The 21,056-nt window shown below is 42.0% G+C and overlaps 1 protein-coding gene across 3 annotated transcripts in view; it reads right to left on the bottom strand.

Moving 5' to 3' along the window:
• The window catches only part of PCTP (phosphatidylcholine transfer protein), a 148,670-nt gene that overhangs the window by 4,752 nt on the left and 122,862 nt on the right, over positions 1-21,056 (bottom strand). Inside the window, exons 7-8 of one of the 3 annotated variants that reach the window (XR_008653067.2) lie at positions 19,830-19,939; positions 5,123-5,612 (exon numbers count right to left, since the gene is read on the bottom strand). The exons of 1 other annotated variant lie outside the window; for it this stretch is intronic. The gene's annotated coding sequence lies outside the window, so the exon portion shown is untranslated. Of the gene's footprint in view, positions 1-5,122; positions 5,613-18,591; positions 19,940-21,056 lie in introns of those variants that run through there. One more of the 3 variants, XM_063628415.1, reaches the window with a different exon arrangement.

Here is a 21,056-nt window from a genome sequence, read left to right as displayed (position 1 = left end):
ATTCTTCAAAGCTTCCTTACACACACTTTTCTTTGATAGTCTGATAGGTAATATGATGGTTAATTTTATATGTCAACTTGACTAGGCCGCAGGTTGCTCAGATAGTTGATCAAACATTATTCTGGGCCTGGCACGGTGGCTCACACCTGTAATCTCAGCACTTGGGGAGGCTGAGGAGGGTGGATCACTTGAGGTCAAGAGTTCAGGAGCCGTCTGGCCAACATGGTGAAACCCTGTCTCTACTAAGAAAATGCAAAAATTAGCCGGGTGTGGTGGCATGCACCTGTAGTCCTAGCAACTCGGGAGGCTGAAGCATGAGAATTGCTTGAACCTGGGAGGTGGAGGTTGCAGTGAGCTGAAATCTCACCACTCAACTCCAGCCTGGGAGACAGAGTGAGGCTCTGTCTCAAAAACACAAACCAAAAAAAAAAAAAAAAAAAAAAATTATTCTGGATATGGCTATTTGGAGATGAGATTAACATTTGAATTGGTAGACTGAATAGTAGATTGCCCTCTGTAATATGGATAGACATCATCCAATAGGTGAAGACCTGAATAGAACAAAAAGGCTGACCCTCCCTTGAACAAGAGGGAACTCTCCCTGCCTGACTGCTTTGAGCCGAGACAGTAGTCTATGGACTCAAGCTGAAACATCACCTCTTCTTGAGTTTTTAGACTGCCAGCTTTCAGACTGGAACTTACATTACCTGAGATTAGGTAATTTATAAAGAAAGGAGGTTTAATTGACTCACAGTTCCACATGGCTGAGGAGGCCTCAGGAAACTTACAATCATGGTGGAAGGCAAAGAGGAAGCAAAGCATGTCTTACATGGCAGCAGGAGACAGAGAAAGAGTGAGGAAATGCCACACTTAAAACCGTCACCTATCCTGAGAACTTACTCACTATCACCAGAACAACATATAGGGGAAATGCCCCCATGATCCAATCACTTCTCACCAAGTCTCTCCCTCAACACCTGGGGATTACAAGCAAGATGAAATTTGGGTGGGGCCACGGAGCCGAAACACATCAGGTGACCGGTCATGTCAAATTGAATCCCAAATAGTGATCAAAATGTTGAGAGTTTCAAAACTACATACTTGGAAATATTTAACAGAGAGAAGAGAATAACCAGAAAATGAGAGCTATTTTTAAATGACAATAAGACTGTCCTTACATAAGATGTTAGGTTTGTTCTTTGTTGTTCTAGAGGGCAGAACTAAGGCCAATGAGCAAAAATTTAGGGAGGCCTATTTTAGTCTCAATGAATTCATTCAATAAATGTGCTTTGAAAGGCACTACATGGCAATCACTGTTCATGACACTTGAGATAACGCCATTGAACAAAGAAGACAAAATTCCTGCCCTACGGAATTTACAGTCTAGCAAGGAAAATCTAAGTAATAGGAATCTAAGAACTCAATGGAAGGAAAATGACTTGTCAAGAGTGGGAAAAATGACTCTTGAGTAGCTGAGACTCCTGGCAGAATCTTGATAATTGTATAGCATATTTTGAAGGAGATTCCTAAATCAGTACAGATTTGAGTCAAGTGACCTCTGAGTTTCATCTCACTGTGAGAGGCTCTGAATCTTTGACAATACAAACTACCTATAAAAACTATCATGGACTTTGCTATAAGTGTTCTCTGAGAATTAGAGTGACTTAATTTCTTCCTTGGATGCCAAAAGAGGGGGTTTATCACTCTCAAACAGCCATTCTATGGCAGTAATTTGGTTCTTACACATCATGTGCCACACAGACACTCTGCTTGGCCATCTTCCACCTGTCCTTCATATCTTAGCTAGAAAATCATTTCCCCTTTCCCTGACCCCTAATGCTAAATTCGGTCCTCTTTACACTTTACCTTACCCTTTACTTTTCCTTCACAGCACTCACCTCCATTTGTAATTTCACCCCCTCTATGTGTGATTATTGATGTAGCATCGATATCCCCACGAATCCTCAAGGCCCGTTAGAGCAGGGACTGTACCTGTTTTCTTCACCACTTTATGTGCAGAAGCCACTCCTGTCCCTGAAACAGGACAAAGTGCAATGAATCTATATTTGATGGTACATGATGGGCGAATTGAGCAGGATATCTGGAGAACAGGAAATTTTCATCTTTAAGTTATCACGGGCATTGGGTGATGGTTTCATTGTGTAAAGCCACAGAGAAAGGAAGGAGTTCCCCAGGGTTAGGCTTTTTCACAGATTCCTCTCTATTCTTATATATCTAGAACTCTGGAATGTCAGAGCTGCAAGAGACCTTAGAATTTATTTAATGCCTCGTTTGACAGAAAAGAAAAACTTGAACCTACAGAGAGGAGTAGGCTATGAATATGCATGAATCCATGGATACACAGGGCGCATTTCAAGAGCACTTTCTGAGAAATATTTGGCAACACACACATACACACACACACACACACACACCCCAACCCTCTCAAACCATCCAACTTAAGTTTGAAATTCATCCTAAGCTGTTGATCCGAAGGTGGCTAAAGATGGGAGAACGGGGGGGAGGGGGTGTTGCTGGGCTGGTGCGGAGCCAGGGGCCTCACTAGGGGGCCCGGCCCTCACAGGCCCCGGGGTCCCGGGGGTCCCAGGTGCTGAAGGAGGCCGCAGGGCTCGCCGCGCGGAGCTGAAATGCTGACAGGCCTCTGACTGCGCCGGGCACCGCAGTAACTTTCCGAAACCTCCCACGGCGGGGTGGGGGAGGGGAAACCCAAAATCCCAAATATAATTCAATTTCCAGGGTAAACATTTTCCTGTGAAAATGGCCAAGGCGTTCCTCGAGGCGAGGCGGCCCTCTTCGGCAGGACCACACTGCCCCCTTGAGCATCCCGCGGAAACGCTCCGCAGAGACGCAGAGGCCCGGGGACGCCGTCCTTGGGAGCCCGTGGGGAACAGGGATGGAGAGACGCTAGGGCCTGGCTGCACCACCGAGACGGAACAGGCTGAAGTGGCATCTCTTCTCAAGTGGGCATATAACCAAAACATTAATTATTAGGGACGTTCCGTTTATCTTGAAAGACCTATGAGCAAAGCGCATTACTGGAAGTGGTCAAAATAAACACCTACTGCCTGAGCTGAAGGCTAAAAGGGAACCCTGCTCTAAAGCATCTCCTCTAAGATCCTGCTCCAAGTTGTTCAGCATTTATTAAGTGTTTAGTGCACGTCAGAAGCTACGCTAAATCCGTGATAGATGTCTTTTTTTTTTTTTTTTTTTTTTTTTTTTTTTTTTTTTTTTTTTTTTGATGGAGTTTTGGTCTCGTTGCCCAGGCTGGAGAGCAATGGCGCATTCTTGGTTCACTGCAACTTCCGCCTCCTGGGTTCAAGGGATTCTCCTGCCTCAGCCTCCCGAGTAGCTGGGATTACAGGTATGCGCCACCACGCCCAGCTAATTTTTTGTATCTAGTAGAGACAGGATTTCACCATGTTGGTCAGGCTGGTCTCCAACTCCTGACCTGAGGTGATCACCCGCCTGGGTCTACCAAAGTGCTGGAATTTTGGGCGTGAGCCACCGCGCCTGGTCTATATATTGTTATTTAACCTTTATAACAACCCTGTGAGGTGGAAGTTACCATTTTCTGGATTTTACAGAGGACAAGAACAGAGACTTCGAGAGTTTCAGCAAGTTTTCCATAATGATATCAGTAAATGGCTGAGCAGGAATTACAGTCTAGGTCGGTCTGTACTGGAATGTCAGGGAGAACCCAGATGATAATTCTGCCTGTCCGCTGTATGAATTTGGGCTGGTTTCCTCCCCTTCTCCAGATCTTCTATTTCTCTGTAAAATGAAGGTCCTGCATTAGACCTCAAGGGTTAAAACTCTAAGCTTCTATGAATCTATGGCACTGGCAGCCTGACAGGAATTAGTTCAATAGATTGGCAAATCAGAAGCACTGAAAAGAGCCTAAAGATGGGAAGGTTTGGACAAGCAGTAGTGTGGCAATGGAGGTCAGCTTTGCACGGGACACAGTGCTGGGGACCCAGAGCCTGGGCAAATGGAATGGAGGCAGAGAGAGAGGAGCCAGGTCCAGATGTGTGTCCTATAATTACACAGATTCCACCTGCTTTCTAATTTGCACACAAAATGGCCCTGCACAGACAGAGTTGTTAGCTGGTCTATCTTAGATCAAAGACAAACTATTCTGCCATGTTACAAGGTGGTCAGTCCCACTTATAGTACGATGTCTATGCTGGTTGGAGTTTATATGAAGACAGTGGGGATGTAACGTTTAAAAACTGTGGAAGTAAATGGAATTGAAAAGCCATTTATCGCTTCCTCTCTCAAATCTGTCTCCTGTGGGTTAGGGAGAAAGTCAGTAGGCTCTCATGGTGAACTGCTGACCTTGGAAAATTGCTTCTTAAAATAATAGTTATAACTTACTGAGCTCCATCTCTGTCACTGACATTAGTGTAATGATTGCCAGAAAGTTCCCAGATTCGTTACCTTGTGGATATTGCAATATTTGAGACCTTCAGTCCTTCAATTTAATTTCATATACACACATATACATTGAGCCACTATATATACTAAGAATTATTACTCTATTCTAGAAGCTGGGGTAAGAGATCATTTCAATTTTACTCTCAAGAAATTCTTAGTCTTTGGCATAAGAAACAAAAAGAGCAACTGTTAACATTTCAATCTGGTAAGAGCCATGCGAGAGGTTTGCCTGGGGTCTTATGGGACTCAGATCCCAATTCAATTTGACTGAGAAAGAAAGGTTAGAAGAACTATGCGGAGGAAGAGATAAATCCAGTCTGGTGGTGAGGGCAGGAAGAATGTTCTAGACAAAGGAACTATCACGAGCAAAGACACTGCTGCATGGAACACTACGGTTTATTCGTGGAACTGCATAAAGTTGTTCTGGCAGCAGGAAGGATGCCTGTGGGACAGTGGCACAGGATAAGTCTGGAGAGGTAGATGGGGAGGGGGGCAGATCAAAAAGACTTCCTAGTCCTTCATAAGCCATTTGAATCTTATCCTAAAAGAAGTGTGAGGCCCCTGAAGGATTTCATGCAGCGCAATCATCCTTAAATATAATCGGAAAACATTTTAAATGCTCTCATGGCTAAGACCTGAAAACAAACAAGATCAAGACTAGAAGAAATAAGATAATATAACATTATTATAATATAAGATATTATCAATATTATACGTTATTACACATCATTAATATAACAAGTAGTTAGAATTTTTTTAGACTGTTGACAATTTCTGGACTTTACCATTGTAAGATGAACTGGGTGCATGTAACATAACCTGTACTTGATTTTTAATGTGTCTACAGGGCCATGATAACATCTATGAATCAGTGTCTTGGGTTTAGAACACTCTCTTACAAACAGTAAATAATTCCATTTTATTTGTGTCTTCTCGGCTTTGGCAGGACACCGTCACACCACATATGCTTTCCAGGGCTTGTCTTATTTATGTGTCTTCTCTCTTTGCAGTTAGTTGGTCTACAATCAAAAACAATATTCCCAGGGTTATAGACAGGAGGAGCCCTCTTCCATCCACCGCTGCCTCTATGAAATTCCAGCATCATTTTTCTGGTTTTCATTTGGAAACAAAGCCACTAAAGAGTATCTTTGAAGAGTCTGAAATCCATAAAACAGAGAGCAAATAAACTGAAAATAGAACCGGAAAACTTATTTGTTCTTTCCCTTGAGTTCTTGTGCAGACTAGGAATTATGATGCAACCTGACTGGCTGACCATAAATTGTCCAATTTTTTCACGCCTCCAAGCTGACGCCAACCTGTCATCAAGATCTGGTCTTGATCTCTCCAGTCTGGTTCTTCACTTTTTAAACTAAAGCCTGGCTCTTTGCAGTCTCTTTCTGATTAACTTAGGATCTGGATTTTCTCAGTCAAATTTCTGCCCATTCAAGAACTGATATAACAATACACAATTTCCTGGGACTTCCAGCATCTCAATGAAAATAACGCAATGGAAAAAACACATAACTTAAACCAAACACTTCCCATTTGCTCTGAAGTTCAAGAGCCAGTCCTGGATAATATACGCCTGTACTTATTCAAGTGTACCTTCACTGTAGACTTTCCCGACCCCCTTATTTAAAATTGCAACCTGCCCCCATGCCCCATTTCATTTGCCCCACACTAATTTTTGTGTATCTCTTATTGTAACTTGTTTATTATAGTTATTGTTTATTGCCTGTTGCTCCCCTCAACCCCAAAAATGTAAAGTTCACAAGGACAAAGACTTTTTCTTTTTTTATTCATTGAAGTATTTTAAGAGTATATGAGAGTACCTTGTGCATAATATATATTCAGTAAATGTTTTCTGAATATGGGAGGTGTACTTATGTATTTTTTCTATATACACACATACTCACATATATATTTCAATAAGGAGAATTAGCTAGATTGGTAAATAGAGGTGAAGAGATAGGTAGGTAGGTAGGTAGGTAGGTAGGTAGGTAGGTAGGTAGATAGGTAGGTAGGTAGGTAGATAGAGAGAGTTTTGTGTTTATATGGGAGTATAGGAAAAGGTATAAGGAGAGAGAACATTAAAACAGAGTCAGCCAGAATGAGAATCACCATGTCATATCTCTAGACACAATGATTTCTGTACGAGTAATTTGCATACCCAATCTACAAATTTCTTGTGGAATCACAGAGGACTGATTGGAATTGAGATTCTTCCAGGAAATCCAGGATAGTCTCTGTGCTTATTATTTTGATCTCACCCAAGGTATGATGGCCCGCTCCTCACTTGGAATATTCACCTGAGATCCAGAATTACAGATCCTAGAGAAGCTTCGAAACCACAGACCTTGGCATTAAAGAGGTAAAGGAGAAAACTGGAGAGCTCTTCTCAGTGGCAATACCAAAATTGTGACTCAAGAAAGTTTTATCACATCTCCATTTCCAAGTCAAACTCAGTAAAAATATAATCTGCATAAAAGCCATAGTAAGACTTCAATTCAAATATTCTGAGACACCTCCGTGCTCACCCAACTCTACTGCGCCCTTCTCACCAGATGGCTACCCACAACCTCTCTTCTGTGGAAGTTCCACAACCACAATACTACTCTTCTTCTTTCCCTGCATGATCCATAGCCTATAGCGCAATCTCCAAGCCGCAAGCCCATCTAGTACCAATGCCCCAAGTGCTTCAATAATGAGAGTACTTTGAGAGCTTTAATTCTGAAAGGAGGCTACTAATGACATGGATTTCTCTCTAAAAATATCCATGTACTATGATTTCAAGTCTTTCTGTGTCTCTTTATCTTTTTCTGTTTCTGTCTCTGTCTTTTGCAAACACACATACACATACGTATCAATTACAGTAGTCCCCACCTTGTTCTTGGGAGATATGTTTCAAGGACCCCCAGTGAATGCCTGAAACTGCAGATAGCGTTGAACCCTATACATACAGGTTGAGTATCCCTTATCCGGAACACCTGGGACCAGAAGTGTTTAGAATTTCAGACTTTTTTGGATTTTGGAATATTTGCACTGCTTGAGCATCCCAAATCCAAAAATCCAGAACCCAAAATGCTCCAATGTATATCATGTTGACACTCAAACAGTTTCAAATTTTAGAGCATTTCAGATTTCGGATTTTCAGATTTGGAATTCTGAACCTTGTACTCTTGTTTCTTTTTCTATACATGTGTACCCATTATAAGGTTTAACTTATAAATTGGCATGGTAAGAGGTCAACATTAATAACTAATGATAAAATAAAACAATTATAACAATATGCCATAATGAAGGTTATGTGAATGTGTGCTTGCACTCTCACTCTCTCTCTCTCGCTCTCTCTCTCTAAATATCTTAATATTTTTGGATTGTAGTTACCATGGGCAACCAAAACCATGGAAAACAAAATCATGGATGTGCACTACTGTATAGGGTATTTTTCTATGGCCTTAGTGAGCACATCATTCATTTCTGGTGGTTACAGATGAATTTGGAATAATTATCTACATGGATGTAAAATCCTGTTTATGCAACTGTGGATTGGAATTATACAAGCTTTATTTTTCTTTTTCAAGTAAAGTGTACAAAGATACAGTTTATTCCATCTTCCCTCTGTGGAATCTACATATTCGTGTTGTATGTGATGAGTGTGTTGCTATGGAAATGATTATGGCTTTACATTAAGTAGCCAGAAAGCCAGCAACAAGAAAATTGGTTTTGTTTACTATTCAGTCACGCATTTCCACTCTCACCCTGCCCCAGCAGACTCTATGCCCTGAAGTTTTCTAGAATTCCTTGATACAAGAACAATTCAGCTATGATCACTGGATGGCCACTTTTGGCAATGGTGGGTGGTGCAAAATTTTAAAAAATCTGTTGTTTTTTTTCTCTTTGAAAAAATAAAAAGATATCCATCACTTTAAATGAAATTGAGTTTAAGGACAGGAATATATATTCCAATGGATCTCACCTTGAAAATGTGCTTCAGTGGTTGTTTACCACCAAACCTTTGATTTCCTGTGAGGACACTGGTCTTGCACCCCAGTTAGGTCTATGCTTTTCCACCCTGGGTGGTCATTAGAATCCCCTGGAGAAACTTTAAAAACCTACAGATATCTTGTCCCTGTATAAACCCGGCTCCATGGGGTTGGGACCAGACATAATAATTTTTCAAAAGTTCCCCAGGTGATTTTAACATTCAGTGCAGGGTTGAGAAACATGGAATTAGTTGGTGGGTAGAAGCCTCCTCTACCATCAAGTCAGCTTTCCATTTGACTTTCCTGCTATTTTTATGAAAGTAGTTGGAATCCTGGCCCAATAAAGAGCACTTATTGCTGAGTGCTCGCTGCAGCCAGAGACTTTGCATACCTCATCTCTACAAAATCACTATTGCTCCCCTTTTATACAAAAAGAAATTCAGGCTCAAAAGGGTTAAGAAGCAGCAGCGATGAAAAAAATCTGTTAAGTCACTGCTGTTACTCTTTACTAGAGGATTAAAATGACGTATGATAATAGAAAAAACAAAGTCAAGAGATACAGATTCTATCTGTGCTCTCTTATGGATGTTCTATGTGAATGTGTATGTTTGGTTTTGTTTTGTTTTTGTTTGGTTTGGTTTTGTTAACCATGAGCCTCAGCTTCCTTCTTAGCAAAATGACAGAATTAGATCAAATGCCTTCCAGTTTCCTCCCAGCCTTAGCATTCTGTATGCTATCGTTGAAACTGCACAGCCCGTAAAAACAGATAGACTAGCTTTTTAATACTGGATAGGTTAAATAGCTCATTTATGAGCTCTGTAATCTCCAATAAGTACACTTCTCTAAGCTTCAGTTTTATCTTTAAAATTAAAAAATAAATCCAAGTTGTCTTCCAGACTGTGGTGAGGTCTGGGATAATGTACATAAAGTGCTTGGTTCACATTGGATATTCAATAAAAAGTACCATTTGATATGTGTTTATTCAGTCACTCTTCATTCAGTAAATATCATGGAAGGTCTTTGAGATTCTGGGCTAAAATGATGAGCAAAAACCAGTGCTAAGTTTTCTCTCACGGAGCTTACAATCTAGTGAGGGAAGAGAAATTAACTGAGACAAATGCAAAATTGCAACTGCAACAAGCACGAACATGGAGCTAAGAGATGCTATAGTAGGAGAATTTGACCTGGTCAGGGAAGTTAGAAGAGGCTTCCTGAGGAAGTGAACCTTTAACTGAGATGAGATGTAGGAATATGTGTTAACAAAATGATGAGAATAGGGCAGAGGGGACAGCAGGGACAATCTCTGTGGCAGATTTCACTGTGGCTGGAGCAGAGATGAATGCGGCTGAGAGTGGTTATTGACCAGGCACTGAATAGGGCTTGCAGACTGTATTAAGGAATTCTGTCTGAAGCTTACGAGCAAAGAAAGTTATTACAAGATGTTAAACAGGAGGGAAATATTATTAAATTTGCATTTTTTTGTTCTCTTTTGTTTGAGACAGGGTCTTGTTCTGTCACTCAATCTGGAGTGCAGTCGTGCAATCATAGCTCACTGCAGCCTCAATCTCCTGGGCTCAAGAGATCCTCCTGTCTCAGCCTCTAAGTAGCTGGGACTAAAAGTTCACACTATCATGCCCTGCTATTTTTTTATTTTTTTTATTTTTGTAGAGATTAGGTCTTTCTATATTTCCCAGGCTGGTCTCAAACTCCTGGCCTCAAGCGATTCTCCCAGCTATGGCCTCCTGAAGTGCTGAGATTAAAGGTGTGAGCCACAGCAGTCAGCCTGCATTTTGAAAAGGACACTCTGGTGTGAAGATCAGACTGGTGGGGAGTTGGCAGAGTGAGAACAATGAAGTGAATGAAGAAGCAGTGGTCCCCTGGGCAAGAGAGATGATGGTGGCTCTGTCAGAAGATGGTTACAGACATGGAGAGATATGATGGATTTGAGGATTAAAGGGGATTAAATAGAGAATTTTGGTAAAGGATTTGGAGTGAGAGGTGGTGAGGAAGACAAAGAGAAAGGAAGAAATATGAGGATTCTGGATTACAAAACCAAATGAAAATTGGCGCTATTTGCCAAGACATGTGACCTGGGTTGGGAGTTTTATGGGGCAAAAGGGCATTGAAAAAGACGATAAGATAGGTTTTAGACATGTTGAGTTTTAAGGGCATCCAAATCTTCTAAGAGGCACATTTACCAAAGGCAAGTACCATATAGGTACCGAAGAAAGGAAGTTTCCCAGTGATGATTCAACAGCACACAAATACAATCTAAGAGTCTTGTGCACCCATTCTTGTCTCTCCCCGATCCATTATGCACATGGAAGCCAGAATGGCCTTTGCCAATGCAAATCCATTTAGGTTGCTATTGTCTGAAATCTTGTTATTACCACCCATTACTTGCAGCATTATGTCTAAAGTTCTTCATGCGGCTCACAAGACTCTCCCTCATCATTGGCTGCACCTCTATCCTTGAATGAGCTCATCTCACTTTCCTTCTACTCATTGTTGCCTCCATGTCATCATCCTTTCATTTCTCAGATATGCCAAACTCCTTCCTGTAACTACCATATCTATGATCAAACTCCATCATTCCACTATACGACCTTCACATCACCAGACTAGCCCTGCTACTCCTCCAAGATTCTATTTAAACACCACAGTCTCAGGGACACCTTCTCTATTCCCTGCTCCACCATTGACTAGGTTAGATCCCCTTGATGTACAGTCCCCCAGCACTCTCCTTTTCACTACCTATCACAACAGGAATTACATAATTATTTGTATAATTTTGGCTTATAATCAGTCACTCTTACTAGAACAAGGGCTATGTATTTATTTCTTATTGATGCAGTCTTCGCATGGAGGTGACCAAGGAAAATTTCATGGAAGACAATAAAGCTATATCTTTGTCTTCAATGTGTCCCAGGAAGAAACAATGGCAGGACAAAGGTATGGAGTTGAAGCCAATATATATTCAAAAACATACTTGATAGTTTAGCCCTAGGCCTGGGAAGAACTTTAAGGAGAAGAATGCTGTTTCTGTGAAGAGCAGCAGTCTGTTTTGCTGAAGATAACCCAGGAAGTCTCCCAGTTCTGCAAAGAATATGCCTTAGGTGGCCATTGAAGGAAAGTGCTTCAAAGAGATAGATGAGGCAAGGATAGAGATGACCCTTCACCTCACAGGCAGACAGAAGTCCACTGACTCAACCTTGTCTTTGGGGCACTTGGTATGTTCAATGAAAAAATAATTAAAGACATAATGGTGGACTAAAGCACTCTTTTTTAGTTCCTAGTATACACAAGTAGTATCAGTTGCCAAAGGTTTTAGAAAACGTTTTTGGGCTAAAAGTACGTAGTTTATCAAATTCTATCCATTAGGTTATGTCACTTTTTATGAATTGGAAAATATTAATTATGTCATTTGATTGAATTTTTATGAGTAAACACCTTGGTTGAACTCATAAGGCACTCATTCTCCTACTTCTCCCGCAGGGTGGGAAAAAACTAAGTGAACCTACAGGGTTGGGTCATGTTATACCACAATAGGTATTTGCTAGCCTATTGCAACACAGAAGAATAAAGAATCTAAGTTGAGGTTGAAGATGCACTAGACACTTTTTATTTTTGCCTTCCCAATATCAATCTCGCATTCAGCAAGTGTTTTGTGGGCACACTTGATTCAGATTTAGCTGACTTCAGCCCAAAGCTCCAAAGCAGGACACATGACCCAGTTGGAATCAATTAAAATAGTATGTCCCCACAGTTTTCATTACCGGTAGATAGGCAGTCTGTTGTCTCCCAACTCTTATTGGGACTATCAAGAGAAAGACATCCTACTAGTCACTCTGCTGATCAGACCTCAGCCTGGCACTTCAGGTAGCCACCTTGTACCAGATAGGAGAGACTGATGGAGGTTTGGGACAGTGATAAGGAAAGCAAACCCATGGGATAAAGGAAACATTGTCCTAGTGACAATGTTTGAGTTTTTATCACCAACTCTTCTTGAAGTGAGACTATCTCTGCATTTTATACTTCTAAGCTAATAAATCCTCCATATTTAAGTTTCTGTCCCTTGCAATGGGAATAATTTGAAACTGGCTATAGCAAATAGTAAAGGATATCAAAATCCAAAGAATGATGAGGCCAGAAGAGGTAATAAGTCAATGAGCCAGAAGCAAAGTGGAAATCAGAAAATGAGGAAGGAAGATTTTTCAGCTACAGGTGAATGGTTGTCATGAACCAAGCTAGGAAAAGTAGGACTGCAGGAGATTAGGCTTTTGTGGTGCTTGAAGCATGGGACAGGTAGCAGTTCAACATGCATGAAAGGGCTAAAGAATACTGTATTTGCTGCCATAATGAAGTCCCATGAACTGGTGGCTTGGGATGGCAGGCATTTATTGTCTCACACTTCTGGAGGCTGGAAATCTGAAATCGAGGTGCTGGTGGGTCATGCTCCCTCCGAAGTCTCTAAGGGAGGATCCTTCCTTGCCTCTTCAAGCTTCTGGCAGCCCCAGACTACTTAGTTTGTGGCAGCATCACTCCAAGCTCCACCTTCAACTTCCCATGATTGTCTTCCCTCTGTGTCTCTGCATCTGTGTCTAAATTTCCCTCTTCTTATAAGGCCATGATCGTATTGGATTTAGGGCCCGCCCTATTCTAAAATGACCTTATCTTAACTCATTACATCTGCAATAACCCCATTCCCAGATAAGGTCACATTCTGAGGTACCTGGGGCTGGACTTCAACATATCTTTTTGAGAGACACAACTCAACCTATTACAAATACTGACTTGCCTAAACCCTTAGAATTACCACCTGGGAAATTTATTATTTTGCATCCCTCTGCTCCCTTCCTCTTTTTCACATCCCCTCCACCATTCAATAGAACTCTTTCTAATTACTTTTTTATCCAGGATCCAAGCTGTCTGTCTATCAGGTTAACTTTTCAGTCCTCCCCTATTTTCAGAAAACTCTACCCACACACCATCCACACCATTACATGCATGGGGCTCCCAAAGGGCACGTTCCTATACACACAAACAAGAGATGGACCTCAGGTGAAAAGCTGATCCTTCCTAAACTAAAACCCCCTTCTAGGAACTTGGAATTGAGACTGGGAAAGACATGTGGGCTCTTTCCTGGTGGCTAGATCTTTTCCACTTAGGAGTTGCAGGCTGTAGCCATTTTTTCTCATATGGACTGAGAGGCAGAGAAAGCCAGTGTGGACACAGGAAGGGGAACAACATACGCTGAGGCCTGTTGGGGGTGGAGGGCAGGGAGAGGGAGAGCTTCAGGAAAAATAGGTAATGCATGCTGGGCTTACTACCTAGGATGAGTTGATAGGTGCAGCAAATCACTGTGGAACATGTCTACCTATGTAACAAACCTGCACATCCTGCACATGTACCCCAGAACTTAAAAAAAATAATAATTTTAAAAACAGAGAGAATAAAACTGACTCCAAAAGCAGAGTAGATACAAGAGAAAAGTAGGGGTGCTGTGGGCATTCTAGGCTCTGCTTTCAGTCAGCTCCTGAGACTCAGGGGCTTCCTGCTTGTGTTTGTGTTCCGTGAGATACACCTCTTTCATTATTCTAATTCACCTACATTTGTGTAAGTCAGTCTTCAGACATAAATAAGTTATAAATACATTATAAATATACTCTATCTAAATCTGCTATTAAAGAAGTTTCTGATATGGTTGTACACACTGATATGTGGAGGATTTGAAGGCTCAACATGTTTTATAGTCCAGGATAATCTAGAGCTAGAAGTCTTTATCCAAAGATACGAAACTAAAGAATGGCAAAAAAAAAAAAGGCAGGAGGCAAGGTCTTTTGGGGGGGGATGAGAATATTCCAATTGCTTCTAAATAACATTGTGCAAAGAGAATTCAAAATTAATAAGTGGTTCTCAAACTTGAACATGCATGAGAGTCACCTAGAAGGCTTGCACAGACATCTAGGACCGCCTCTGAATGTATGAATTGGTAGATCTGCACACAAGGGTTTGCCTCTCTGACAATTCCCAGGGTGATTTGATGCTGTTGGTCAAGGGAACATACTTTGAAAACCACTAATTTTGAAGTCTGGCATTGGGTGAGGAAACTGTGCCAGGCGGTGCATGCGAGCACTTAAAAACTTTTCTTTGTGTGGGAGGATACTTCCCTCATTTGGACCAGCACTGTGGATAAATTGTTCATTTTTGAAAAGCCTTTAGAGAAATTCAGACGAAGTATGTAGAAGGTACAATTTAAATTTCTTTGCAGATTGTTCCTTCAAAAGTATAAATTTTGGAGGTTACTTGTTGTATTCAGAAAAGATGCTGGATTCCAAGCCTGAGAACTTTGCTTCTGTATGTATACTAGCTGTGGAATGTCTTTGGGTCTCAGGTTTCTTATCTCTCAAATAAAATAATTGAATTATTTTATCTCTTAGATCACTCTTGGCTCTAATACCCTCACATCTATGGTGTTGCTCAAATATTGCTCCTGCAACTCCCCTGAGTGATATTTCCTAAGTGAACACATTCAAAGACCATCTCTAACCACCTCAGTCCACACCACTCTGAAGGACAGAGTGGCGGTGAATGTGAAGCATTCAGTACTTTGCAGTGTTCCCAGGGAACATATGACAAAAGTTGAACCAAGAGGAAACTGCCCCAGAGGAGAAGGATGGTCTCTTTAAACTCTTAAGCCATTTACACTGAATTGTGCTGAAGTTTTTGCAGCCATTTAGAGCCCCAAAAGCCCTCAACTTAGCTTGGGGTGCTGATCAAAACAAATGGGGTGTTGGAAATCATACTCCAATGTCCAGGGCCTAGCAGAACACAGGCAATATTTGATATCCAGCAAAATTTTTTTAGCCCATCAAACATATTGATCAAGGGAATATTCCCTTGTGCCCAGAAGGCTCAGACAAGACACAATTTGATAGAAACATGCGTAAGCCATAGCATTAGGGATTACACACAGCAGCTCTCAAAGGCCTAGGGGCATAATACATTGCATGAATTTGGAAAACACACTCAGGTTGAAGCCATCGATGCTCTTTCAACCAAGTATTCAGGCATTCTTGGCTTTGTAAGAACTGCAAGCAAAGAAAGAACACCACCAATGAGTTTGCAGGTGAGAGACTTTAAAAACCGGGAGTAGAGGTGAAAGGAGAGAAGAACAATTTGCTATCTGTGTTCTTCATTCCAAGCCTTCCTGGAGCAGAAATTTCTCTTCTTCTTTTCCCCTTTCAAACGTCCTAAGGCAGTAGCCATTTTAGAAGAAGGATGTATCTGGACATCAAAATAGTAAAATTAACAATAGCATGATACTTTGAGCAACCAACCTTCTAGGTACTAAGGAATACAGATAATTGAGACACAGAGCTTGCCCTCAAGGATCTCATATCCTCACCTGAAAGTGAGCTTTCAAAATATACCTCCAACAGCATAGTGACAGAGCTATTGTGGTGTGCAGAAAGGAGAGAGAGAAACCCAAGCTTGCTTGGGTGTTTCTGTTCTTGTTTTTGTTGTTGTTGTTGTTGTTGTTTATTTGTTTGTTGCAGACGGAGTCTCGTTCTGTTGCCCAGGCTGGAGTGCAGTGGTGCGATCTCGGCTCACTGCAAGCTCTGCCTCCCGGGTTCATGCCATTCTCTTGCCTCAGCCTCCCAAGTAGCTGGGAGTACAGGTGCCCGCCACCACGCCCAGCTAATTTTTTGTTAGTGGAGACGGGGTTTCACTGTGTTAGCCAGGATGGTCTTGATCTCCTGACCTCGAGATCTGCCTGCCTTGGCCTCCCAAAGTGCTGGGATTACAGGCATGAGTCACCACGTCTGGCCGGGTGTTTCTGCTTTGATGGCAAAATGTCTGTTTGACTGGCTGGGTGTGGTGGCTCACACCTATAATCCCAGCACTTTGGGAGCCTGAGGCAGGTGGATCACGAGGTCACAAGATCGAGACCATCCTGGCTAACACGGTGAAACCCCGTCTCTACTAAAAATACAAAAAATTAGCCGGGCATGGTGGCAGGCGCCTGTAGTCCCAGCTACTCGGGAGGCTGAGGCAGGAGAATGGCGTAAACCCGGGAGGTGGAGCTTGCAGTGAGCCGAGATCGTGCCACTGCACTCCAGCCTCGGCTACAGAGCAAGACTCCATCTCAAAAAAAAAAAAAAAAAAGTCTGTTTGACTAAAAGCAGTTAAAATATTCCTTTTGTAACCAAGGTGTCCCTGCCAGCTGCTGAAGAGGGAGGGACTGCTGAGATACCTGGTCTCAGGCTGAAGTTCTGCATGGGTGGTGGAGGGTTTTTCCAGGAAGACAACTAACTGTGAGCATAATGCTGATGATTTCATTCTGAGGCCTGTGCAGTTATTAAGGAGGACCAACCACGCATCAGCTATACTGGAATCCCCTGGAGTATTTGCTAATAACTCAGATCCTAGGGCCTCTCCTCAGACCTAGAGAATCAAAATGTCTATGAGAATGAATCCTTACAAGGAAATAAGAGGCAGAAGTATCATGAACGTCTTTCTTCATCAACCCCTTAGTTGCATAGTCTACACCAAGAAGGCTAGATGCAAAGAGGTGATCAGAATTCGCAGCTTTCTAAAGGCTGTAGACTTTGCCTCCTCTTTACCCTCTCTAAGACAATGAGAAAACAAAAGTGTATACTGTTCTCTGAAAGGTATAGGAAGAGTCAATATAAGATATAGACCCCTGGTTTACAGTTAAAGTCAGTAAGTTTGAAACACGCTAGGTAAAGTAGGTTTCTTTACTGCCAGAAATTTTAGAACATTGAACAGGTTTATAGGTACTGTCAATACTTAAGAGGCTGTGCATCAGTCAAATTCAGCTGCAGATAATAAAACCACTCTTATTTTAATTAGCAAGGGATTTGATACAAGGAATTGAGAGCTTATAAAATTGTTGGAACACTGGCAGTGCAAGCTGCATGCTGGGCCTGCAGGAATAATTTTCGGAATCACAGCAGAGTACTGGCTTGCTAAGGGAACTCAGTTACGATCCGGAAACTGCCACAGGAACCATTCCATGATAGTTAAACAAATGTCTCCCTGCCTACTTACCCCAGTTTCAAATTCATGTCTTATGCAAATACATCTGACTGGTAGCCTAATCATATCTGGAACCCTAGTGCAAAGGAGTTTGGGAAATACAGGGTTTAGGTAGTATACTTGATGTTGGAACAGATGTTGAGTGAGACAATCTATCGTATACACAGGCATGCCTGGTACACAATATTTTCTGAAGTTATTTAAGGACACAAAACCACTTTTTTAAAGAAGCCTCTTGAAAAGCAAGTGTTTCAGGGAACACCTTTTCACAAATACTAACCCAGGTCTGTCTCCTCATTGGCAAGTAAGGAAGCTGATGCCCAAAGAGGTTGGCCACTTGGCTGATGCTACCCCAGTGAATTAGCAGCAGAACAGGGAGGGCATGGAGCCAGGTGACACTCCTCAGTTGTCTAGCCTTGTTTCTTGCACCACAAAGTGCCTTTGCTTCACTTTTAAGGAAGCTTGAACTGAACTCCTGAATTATGCAACAACAGAGCAAGCTAATAAGCTCTCCTGAACCTCTAATTAAGTACAAGGATAATTATACCCTGGAGTTAGGAGAGCAGCTGAGACTGGGAGTATTACAAGAACTGTCAGCTACCGAGTCGCTTTTTAAACCTGGTGTTTCACCCTTGCTGCTTTTGGAGGGAAAGTGGGAGGAGAAGAAGAAAACCTGTTGGTCTCAGCCCACTTTGGACAGCCCATAATCGATTGAATGGGCTCTTCTCCTATTTGGGCAAAAGGGAAGAAGCCTGCTGCCCCTGCCCTGCAAACCTGGCAGGAAGAGAAGGCGCCGACAGCTGGCAAGAGGGTTTTCTGTTGGGAACAAATCTGCCTCTGTATCAGTTTTGACCTCATGTTTACAGCCACCCCTCTGAAATCTAATTTTTCTCCTGCAGGACTATTATACTGCTGCCTCACAGCAGCCGGCCTTGCACCAGTTGACGTGCTCCTAGGCATGTCTAAGCCTTCTCCCAGAAATCTGATTTCATCATGGCAACCTCCATCTCCCCTAACCCCTCAACTAAAACGATTAATTTTTCTGTGTATCTCTCTGCTCAGCACTTACAAATGTGTTTGTTTTGCACTGTTTTAATTATTCTGCTTTATTAATGTCACGTGTTTTTCTGCAATGTAATTGCAGTCCTAAGATACCTCAGATTATTAAGAAATAAAAGCAGTTGTTCCAGTGGTGGAAAGGAAACCATCTTTCAGATTCACAAAAACGATGTTATTTTTCCTGTCAGAATTTGGAATTTTACCAATCAATTTTCATTTTTAAGGTGACAGGTACACTTCTCATGTAGCAAGCAGAAAATGATAAAGTAGTTGATCAAAACTGACAAAACCTAAAGCTAAAAGAAAAAAAATCACTGACTAGCCAGAAAATCACACCCAAATCAACATGTTCCTAGTCCATCAACAAAAATTGCAGTGCAGTTAAAAATTGTCAGAGGTAAACAGAAACACAAAACAGATAACAATGTGGCAGTCAATCATTCAGCCACAGCAGCAGAACTTTCTACTCTGTGGTTTTCAAACCACCTCCCCCTACCCCGCAGCACAGTCAGATCTCCTGGGAGCTTGGAAAAAATCTCCCTGATGCCCAGGTTTTTTAGCCCAGACTGATTAAGTGGAGATCTCTGGGGGCGGAACCCAGACATTAGTATTTTTAAAGCTTTCCAGGGGGTTTATATTATACAAGGTTGATTGCTCATTACAAATTCTCATCAACAGAATTCAAGCAATATAAATCCTTACATTTAATTCAACATGCTACTGCTATTTGGTATCATAAAAACACAGACATTAGGAGACATGCCTGAAATGCTTTGCAAGTATAAAACAATTTGCAAAATAAAAAAGCAATTTCACATCTCATTTCATCTTTCCATTTGCCCCATGAATCATGGCCCCTTTTTATAGATGAGAAAGCTGAAGCTCAGAAAAGCTGAATGCATTGTCTGATACCTATAACCAAATGTGGAAACACAAGCCACCATCTGTGGATTCTGTTCTCAGTGACAACAGCACCTCAAACATAGTAAGTTCTTTTACAAGCTTGTAGAGGGTGTGTGTGTGTGTGTGTGTGTGTGTGTATTTAAATTATTATCCAAACTGTATAGATGAGGCAGCTGAGGCCCAGAGGTGGTAAAAGATTGGTCAAGATCACACAGTTTATGCCGGGAACAGTGGCTCAAGCTTATAATCCCAGCACTTCAGGAGGCCAAGGCAGGTGGATCGCCTGAGGTGAGGAGTTTGAGATCAGCCTGAGGTCAGGAGTTTAAACCCCATCTCTACTAAAAATACAAAAATCTGTCTCACCTGCTACTCAAGAGGCTGAGACAGAATTGCTTGAACTGGGGAGGCAGAGGTTGCAGTCAGCCGAGATTGCACGATTGCACTCCAGCCTGGGTGACACAGCGAGGCTCCACCTAAAAAAAATAAAAAATAAAAAATCACACGGCTTAGACTTTAACACCTATAACTCTTCTACCAAACTGATTCACTAGGTGAAGTGTAAGTATGTCTTTTTTTTTTTTTTTTTCACATATTGGCCTTTGAAGCTCCTTTCTGCACCTCTTGATCATATCTTGGGCAAATCTCAACCTGTATATCCACTCAGGTTTCACAAAGTCTGGCTTAACTATCAATCTCGCCTTGAACTCAGCCCCACTGTCTCCTCTTCTCTCTCCGGTGCTAGCTTTCCCCATGGCTCTGGTCTTCAGTGATGATTATTACAGGTGTCTGCTCCTTTGTTCCTGGGACACTTCATCCTTCTGCATCTCTTCCATTTTCAACATGTAGAGGGGACTGGGAAGAAGACTTGAGGGAAAGGAGCAAGAAGCTCTTTTTCTTGACTGGGGCCATATCCGGCCCTCCCTTGGCTGTTATGCCCACTGGGAAGCAGAAGTCCAAATATCGGTTTCCTTAAAGTGATTCGTGCCCACTTTTCAGAAGGCCCGGCACTGCTGCACGCTCTCATCTTGCCCCCTCTCCCATCTTCTGCTATTGTCTACAGCTGTTACTACTGGGCTCCCTCACCCAGAAGCCAGCCCTTTTGGGCACTGTTTTGGGTTAAATTGCTTCCCACCCTCCCCCACACAGACACAATGAAGTCCTAATCTCCATACCTGTGAATGTGACTTTACCTGGAAACAGAGTTTTTCTAGATGTCATCAAGTTAAGATGAGGTCATTAGAGTGGGTCCTAATTCAATGACTGGTGTCATAAAAAGAGGAAATTTGGAAATAGACATACAAAGAGAAGAGAATGCCACGTGAAAGCACAGAACAGAGGGAAGACAGCCATATGAAGATGAAGGCAGAGTTTGGAGTGATGCTGCCACAAGCCGGGAACGTTTGTGCAGGCAGAAACCGGAAGAGGCAGGCAAGGGTCCTCTGCTAAAGGATTCGGTGGGAATACAGCCCTGCTGACACCTTGGTTTCAAATGTCGAGCCCCCAAAACTGTGAGAGAACACACTGTTGTTGTTTTAAGCCCCCCAGTTTGTAGTACTTTGTTACAGCAGCCCTAGGAGTCTAATACAGACA

Source organism: Symphalangus syndactylus, chromosome 20, assembly GCF_028878055.3.
Source record: "Symphalangus syndactylus isolate Jambi chromosome 20, NHGRI_mSymSyn1-v2.1_pri, whole genome shotgun sequence".
NCBI classification, from domain to species: Eukaryota; Metazoa; Chordata; class Mammalia; order Primates; family Hylobatidae; genus Symphalangus; species Symphalangus syndactylus.
Note: the sequence above shows the minus strand (reverse complement) of the source record. Positions and strands in the feature narration are given on the sequence as shown.